Source organism: Macrotis lagotis, chromosome X, assembly GCF_037893015.1.
Source record: "Macrotis lagotis isolate mMagLag1 chromosome X, bilby.v1.9.chrom.fasta, whole genome shotgun sequence".
NCBI classification, from domain to species: Eukaryota; Metazoa; Chordata; class Mammalia; order Peramelemorphia; family Peramelidae; genus Macrotis; species Macrotis lagotis.
The window spans coordinates 522,027,934-522,036,642 of NC_133666.1; the positions used below are offsets into that span (position 1 = coordinate 522,027,934).

General features: G+C 37.0%; 1 protein-coding gene across 2 annotated transcripts in view; it reads left to right on the plus strand.

Annotated features, from left to right (window-relative positions):
* Positions 1 to 8,709, plus strand: part of NEDD9 (neural precursor cell expressed, developmentally down-regulated 9) — a 229,980-nt gene that overhangs the window by 147,404 nt on the left and 73,867 nt on the right. The gene's annotated exons all lie outside the window — the stretch shown is intronic.

The following is an 8,709-nucleotide window of genomic DNA, read 5'->3' on the forward strand; positions in this document are numbered from 1 at the left end:
ATGTTGAAAAGAAAATACCAGTCATCTTGGGAAAGGGCTCTATCTCATATTGCTAAGTAACACATGGCAGCTAAGTGGTGCAGTGGATAGAGCACTGGTCTCAGAGTCAGGAGGACCAGAGTTCGAATCCAGCCTCAGACACTTACCACTAACTAGCTGTACTATTTTGGGCAAGTCACTTTACCCTGATTGCCTCACATTCAGGGCCAACTCTCCAGTAATTCTGATTCACATCTGACCAGATGGCTTTGAAGGAGAAAGGGAGGCTGAACCCATATGGACCCAGATGGCTTTGGAAGAGAAAGTGAGGCTGGTGACTTAGCACCCCCCCCACTCAAACCCAATTCACATGCTTGTCATGGCATCACCTCACCTGATGTTATGGTCCTCTTCAAGAATGAAGGACAAAAAAATCATCAAGTGACAAGTCAAGGCTTCAAATAAAGATTTAAGCTTCAAAATATTTATTTGGCAGCTAGATCACTACAAAACACTGGTAACCAGAGACTCTGGTACCATCACTAGTTCATAATATCTGAACTGAAAGGGACTATCTATCAGTGACCTTATTTTACAATTGATGGAACTGAGACCCGGGAAGATAAGTGATTTCCCCAAAGCCAACCTTTCCATATTTAGCATAGCTTTATAGAAAGTGTTTTGCAAATCTTAGTACTCTAATGCAAAGTGGTAGCACTGTTAGCCAGTCAGCCATTAAAGCCCTAGGTGGTTACAAGGCTCTTAGCTGCCTTATTCATTTTCTCAAGTAATCTTTAAATAATCCTGACAATAAATAACGGAACTAAAACCTGGATCTTAAAATTCCAAGGCCAATGTTGTTTTCACAATACCAAAATGCCACATTCTTTCACCATTCTTATTTCAAAAAACAAACAAAAAACTACCCAAGAACTGGGAGTGTCTTGCTTTTCTTTGTAGCCTCAGCACTCAGCACAATGCTTAACATAGAGGTAGGCTCTTAATAAATGTTTACAGATAGACTGATTATGGCAATTGTGAATCTTCTTAAGTTTTTAGTAATTGTATTAATTAGATAAAGAGAAATTAATTTTTTCTTATCATCATAGATTACCAGTTTTTAAAGTTTTAGTAAACTTGGACAAGTCACCACTTGGACAAGTCCAATGTCTCTGGTTCTTCATTTACACAATGATGGGGTTGGACTAAATCATCTTCAAGGTCCCAGAGAAAAAGCAACATGATATAACTGATAGATAGACAACCTTGAAGTAAAAGAAGCCTGAGTTCAAGAAATGCTTCTGTCCCTGTCAGGTTATATGTCCCCGTGCCATTCATTTAACTTAGATTTCTAGATTTAGATCTGGAAAGGACCATAAAATGTCATCTAGTCAAACCCCTTCATTTTTTATTATTGTTGTTCAGTCATTTTCAGTTGTGTCTGACTCTGTGACCTCATGTGGGGTTTTCTTGGCCATTTATTTCTCTACCTCATTTTAGAGATGAGAAAATTGAGGCAAATACAGTGGAACTAACTTACCTGGGATCACACAGCTAGTAAATAGCATAACTGACATCTGAACATGAAGTTTATGATTCTAAGTTCTGCACACATTACACAGTGCCATTTACTGATCAGCATTGGTGAAGGAAGTTTCCCCTCTGGAATTTCTGGCCCCAATAAATACACAAACATGAACACCTTTCCTCTCCTCCCAAAAAAGGTAGAATTTGATGGTAAGACCATTGGACTTGCAGGCAAAATATCTGAGTTCCATGTCTTAGCCCTGACATTTATTACTAGATGTGAGACCCTGGACAAGTCATTTTATTTCTCTGTACATTTCTCAATGTAGGGACAATAAGACTTTAGGGACCTACTTTTTAGGACTGCCATGATGGAAGCACAATTTTAATATTAAATTAGAGTATAAATACAAATAGAAACAAAGCACTTTATATATGAGTGTAATGTGATCTCATGATGTATTTTTCCATTTTTTTAAAAATGGCAATCTGAAAAAGATAGTATGAAAGATGCACCTCAAATGTTTGCTGTGAATGACAGATGAAAAGTATTTGAACTTCATTACCAGGGTCACTAGCTATAGCCATTTACGAAGAAATATTAGGTCAAAACACCAACTTGGATAGAATTATTTATTGCCCAGAGAATGATCAATGAGATGCTACATGAACTTCTGCTGATCACTGAAGGAAATTGACTGTGAGTTCCCAAGAAACTTTCTCCAAAAGGCAGAATAGGCATTGTCAAACTCAGATACAAAATCTGAGGTCAACTAACAGTCCCCTCTCTAGGACCTTGAGAAGAGTAATTGCTACTAACCATATGAATGGCAGACCCAGAAGGAAAATCCGGGTTGACCCTTTGGGGAAACTGGAAGCCTCCACAAGGGGCCTGGTCTTTAAGGGAACAACAACAAGAACAACAAAATCCTATTCACTGGCGACAGGAAGTGATTCAGGAAGATTAGCATCCCAGCTCTCTTACTCCTGGGTGCTAAGAACTCCCAGAAATGGCTATGCATAGTATTCATGACACTGGAAAAATGGAGAGACGCTGGAAGCCACCCTGTGAATGATGCCAATGGGAGGTGACAACTCTAGAGTCCATCAAACCTAGCTTGCAATTGTCTTGTTTTCATGGTGTGTCAAATTAAATTTAGGCTTTTGCCACTGAACTAGTCTCAGGACTCACTTTCATGCTTAGCCAGGAGCAGTTTGTCAATAGTTTACAATTTTTCACCGACTTTGACCTCCAAGGTCAAAAAAGAACTCCAAAAAAGAACAATAGGGATTTGTGATTTCTCTCCCAGTCATTCATTCCTAAGCCATTTTTTGTCTCAATGTTCCACTCCATTTTTGCTTTTGATTCTTCCTGTATATCTGCTCTAAAAACTATGTCCATGCTGAAGTTTGTAATGATAAGTAATATGTTTTCATAAGAATGCTTTCTAAGGTAAATAGTAATAATAGTTTACATTTAAACAACTTTATAAGGTCAGTGTTTTCATCAGTAACAATCCCCCAAGACCTAGTGTCTAATTTTTTACCTAACAATCAATCTTCTGGTGATGTGTCTTTCTGTACTTAGGACATCTATGCAGAAAGTATTTTTTTTTAGATTTTTCAAGGCAATGGGGTTAAGTGGCTTGCCCAAGGCTACACGGCTAAGTAATTATTAAGTGTCTGAGGTCGGATTTGAACCCAAGTACTCCTGACTCCAAGGCCCGTGCTCTATTCACTGTGCCACCTAGCCACCTCTACAAACCTCAGAACTCCATGTAAATGCAAGCTAATAGTACTGTTAGCCAGACATGTACTAAAATCTTAGGTAGTTATAATGCTTATGTCATATTCATTTTCTCAAGTAATCTTCAAGCTCTGACAATGTGGTAGCTCTCACCTTCCCAAACTATTCAGTCAATTATTTGGTTAGTTAATGAGTTGTATTTATTTTTTGCTTGTTTATTAAGTGCTTGCTTTGGGCCAGACTAGGGATTCATTGAAGAGTAAAAAGCAAAACCAAAAATAATCCATGCCCTTGAAGATCTCAGATTCTGGGAAATACATCAGGCAAATAACTAGGCACATACAAGATAAATACGTAGCAGAAGGAAATTAATCTCAGAGAAGTAGACAGTGGCACCTGACTGTACTAGAAACATTCTGCAGAAGTTGAGATTTGAGCTGAATCTTGAAAGAATTTCTCATTGAGAAACTAGGAAAGACACATGAAGGAGAACTTTTCCTAAGTATAGAGGGAGAGTTGGTACAAAGGAATGAGTTCTGGAAGGAACAGCAACAAGTAAATCAGTGTAGCTGGATTATAGAATACATAGGAAAAAGTCCAAGAAGACAGAAGATGTCTTAGATCCCATCCTTTACTATCTTTTCAGCCTCAGTCATTCCCATGTTCCCAGGAAAAGTTGTAACTGTCTATATCTTCTGCTTCTACTTTCTTCTCAGTCACTTCTCCAGAATTTGAAATCTGACTTTCAACTTTATCAATTAACTATAACTGCTCCCTCCAAAGTTCTCATCATTGCCAAATATAATAGTGTTTTCTCAGTTCTCTTCTTTCTCAATCTTTCTGCTACATTTGACACAGTTGTTTTCTCTGCTATTCTTCCCTCTCTGGTTTTTGTGACACATGGTTCTCCTCTTGCTGGTTCATTATCTGGATCAATAACTGTGGATATTCAACAAAGCTTTATCTTAAGTCACCTCAGGGGTGGCTAGGTGACATAGTGGATAGAGCACCAGCCCTGGAGTCAGGAGCATCTTAAGTCATCTCATCTTTACTATGCTTTCTTGGGTAACCTCATCAGTTTCCATAGGTTTATTATCATCTCTTTGCAGATGATTCACAGATCTACAAATTCAAGTCCAGTCTATCCCTTGGGTTTCAGTGCTACATTACAAAAATCCTATTGAAATTTCAAACTAGATGTACAGAGGCAAGTTCAAAACTGTGTTCCTTATTTTTTTCCCCAAAAACCCATCCCTGCTCTAAACTTTCCTTTTTTCTGTTGAAGGTACAACTAGTCTTCTAAAGTCCTAGGGTCATAACTTTGGTTCCTTAGCTTCTCTCTCCCCCAAACCCTAATTAGTTGCCAAATCTTGTCATTTCTACCTCCTTAAAAATTTCTGGCATTTCTCTATTCACAAAGTTACTACCTTAGTTGAACCCCTCATCTCTTCCTGTCCACCTTATTACACTGGCTTCCTAATTGGTCCTTCTATCACAAATGTTTCCCCCTTCTATCTGCCATATTGCTGCCAAAATGATTTTCTTTAAAGGAACATCTGACCGTGAAATTTCCCTACTCAATCAGCTCTTAATAACTCCCTCCTCTAGAATACTAGGTAAAATATAAATTCTTCTGTTTAGCTTTTAAATCCCTTTACAACATTTCAACCTATATTTCTAGCCTAATTAAACATTATCCACCTTCCCCATCTAATTCTACATCTCAACCAGATTAGACTTCTCTCTAGACAGGCCTGTTACCAATCTCCATATCTTTGCATTAGCCATCTTGCATGCCTAGAAGACATCCCTGATTCATCACTGCTTCAGAGAATCCTTTTCCTTCAAGATACAACTCAAACAGCACCTTCTCTTTGAAAACTTTCCTAATCCCACCCGAATTCTGAAAGTGCCTTCCTTCCAAAACTACCTTATAGTAAACTACTTTGCATCTGTACTCATTTTTCATTTTCTTTTGTGCGTATAAATGTGTATGCATATACATGCATGCTGTATATATATTATGTAATGTGTATATAGACATATATATGTATGTATGTCTATGCACATACATATACACTAGGCGGCTAGGTGGTACAATGGATAGAACATTGGGCCTGAAGTCAAGAAGACATCCTCCTGTGTTCAGATCTGATCTTTTAAATAACTATGTGATCCTGGATAAATCACTTAACCTTGTTTGCCATAGTTTCCTTATCTAAAGTAAGCTAGAGAAGGAAATGGAAAACCAATCCAGTATCTTCTCTACGGTCATGAGGCAATGTTCATGTCTGAATAAACTCAGCATCAACAATTAATTGATATAGGCTAACAAAAGAATCCATTGAGCTCCTACTAGAGCATCTACACTGTCCTAGGTGCTGATAAGACTAGAGAAGCATTTGATTCAATTCAACAAATAATTTTAAGTGCCTATGACCTGTAGATAACTATAGCAGAAGCTGAAGATAGGAGAGTAAAGTTACAGAAAATCTCTGCCTTTACTAAGTTTATCATCTAAGAAGCCATGTGATATACTGAAAAGAGCATCAGCCTTGAAATCAGGAGAGATCTGGTCTTAATGCTACTTCTAACACTTATCTGTGACCATAGACAAGTCACTTAATTCCTCTGTAAAATGAAGTTCATGATGCCTTTAGTACCTCTTTGAGTTACTGAGGGACACAAATGATTTAATTTGTTGTGGAAAGAGTAGCAATTTGTAACTGAGTCAGATCTCAACTCTGCTACTTGCTTTTTGACTGAGAGCCCCAAACCCACCTTAATTCCAATTTTTTTTGGTTATTATGGGGAAAAGCTTACATAAATATGTTTATACATATAAATTCTGTTCCCCTTACCCTTTTTAAAAATCTCTTTGGTATATAGACTCAGTGATAGTATAGCTGGATCAAAGGACTGGGCAATTAGGTGGCACAGAGTTTAAAGATATAGATCTAAAGTGAGGAAGACCTCAGACACTTACTAGCCACTCTCTGGCTCAGTTCTTTTTCTGTAACACGAAAATAATAATAGCACTTAAATTCCTGCATTGTTGTGAAGATGAAAACCTTAAAGCACCTAGCTGTCATCATCAACATCATCATCAATGTGGACAATATTCGTAACTTTTAGGGCCTAGTGACAAATTCATTCCCACAATGACTACACTAACCAACAGTTTCAGTTTTCCATCAACCTTATCCCCAACATTTGTCATTATTCTTATGTCATCTTTGCCAGTCTGATAGGTCAGATATGGAACCTTGAAGTCACTTTAATTGCATTTTGCTAATTATCACTTATTTGGAGCATTTTTTTTTCATATGACCAATGATGGTTTTATTTCTTCCTTTAGAAATTTTTTTTATCTCTTTTGACTATTTATTGATTGTGGGATGGCTCGGTCTCATAAATTTTAATCGGTTTTTTAGATAGCTTGAATATAACACCATTGTCAGAGAAATTTGTAAAAAATATTTTCCCTGTTATCCAGTTCCTTTCTAATCTTAATTACACTAGATTGGTTTGTGTAAAACAATTTTATATGATTAGAATTTTCCATTTCATCTTGTATGGTCCTCTTTATTACATGTTTAGTTATGAACTCTCCCTTACCCATAGATCCTAAATGTAAATCTTCCCTTCCACTTTAATTTGCTTATATGATCTTTTATGTATTGGTCATGTTTCCATTTGGAGCCTACATCAGCATATGGTCTAAACCTTTTCCTATAGCCATATCATAAATCTAATATTCCTAGGGCATATATTCACTAAAGAAAGACTTAAATAATAATTAATAATACAGTTCAAAAAATACATCTAAAAAGATTCTATCAGGGGAAGTTAGGTGGCACAGTGACTAGAGCATGGTCTCTGGAGTCAGCAGTACATAAGTTCAAATCTGGCCTCAGACACTTAATAATTACCTAGCTATGTGACCTTGGGCAAATCACTTAACCCCACTGCCTTGCAAAAATAAAACAAAAAATAATAAAAAGATTCTATCTAGTACAAACTAAATATAACTATCAAAGTTCCTAAAAATATCCTATTTGGCTCATGTATCCCACAGCTAAATAGATCCACTATGATGCTCCTTAGGCCCTCAGTTGGTCCCCAAAAAGAATAGCATCTTTCTCCACAGAGAACCTTCAGTGATTTGACATTGAGTTAGCCAGATGCTTTGGGCAAAATTCATTACTGTTGGTTATAATTCCAGGATCTCTGTAAGGTAATCAGGAAGATTGTTAGTCTTTTAGTGCTCCAGCCCCACCTTCCCACTTAATCACTAAGGAATCTTCATGTCTTTTCCCAGAGGAAAGGCATCATAATTCATATGGATGATACAGTTATATGGGCAACATATAATATGACAACATCTCCATGAAAAGATTGTAGCTTTCTTATACATTTTTCTCAACACAGAACATCAGAATAAATAGAGAGAAATAGGGAGACAGGAATATAGTATGTGGGATTAGGAGGTATGGGCAGTAACCAAACTGGGCTGTGGCAAATAGTTCAAACTGGGGAATTATTGAAAATAAGGTGAAAGTTAGGGCTAGTTTATGGAACTAAATTAGTCATATTTGAGATTAGGGGCCAGATTATGAAAGGCCTTGAAAACCGGAGCCAGGAGTTTAGATTAAATGATATAAGCATGGGGAACCATTTTAAGTTGTTCTCCTTATTCCCCCTTTAACTATCCATCTGCCTCTATGCACATGGCCATTCATTAATCAACCATATATCAGAGGACTTAATGCTCACAAGTATACAGTAAACCTTAAACTTCTATGTCAACTGCTTTCATTATTCCTTTAGTAGATTTTAATATTTGTAGAAGATAAACTATGTAGCTTGTTGAAAAGGACACCAAATTAAAAATAAAGGAGTCTTGTGGGTGTTGTATTTGTAATTTTTTGAGATTGTCTGCAAAAAATAATCTAATTTATAATAGATCATAAGATTTCCCCATTTAACTACAATAAAATACTTCATGAGGAGGGAAATTTCCTTAACAACTATCCCTCTGTGTGAGTGTGAAATTAAAAATCTCTTATTTTCGGTAAATTAAGTAAAAGCTGAGTGATAAAAACAAAAGTAGCACATCATTCATACAGGCATATAAACCTCTTTGAAAAGTCAAGGTAGGTTTGTTTGGTTAAACTGTAGTGTAATAGGATTGCTTCTGTGAAGATGTTGGTGTGAGGATTTAGTTGTCTGCAAAGTGTTCTGGGGTAGTTGCTGGACTGCCACTTCCAGGAAGTACAAGAAGAATCTGGAAGTATATACAGACCTTGTAAGCCACCTGGAGACTATAACACAACCCTATGTTTGTTTGGAACTTGGGACTGAAGACAATTGGAGGAAGGAGTGGAGATTTGGGGGTAAGTTAAAGGGGAGCACAATTGTTACATACACAGCCCAACCTAAGATAGCCTCTGTCT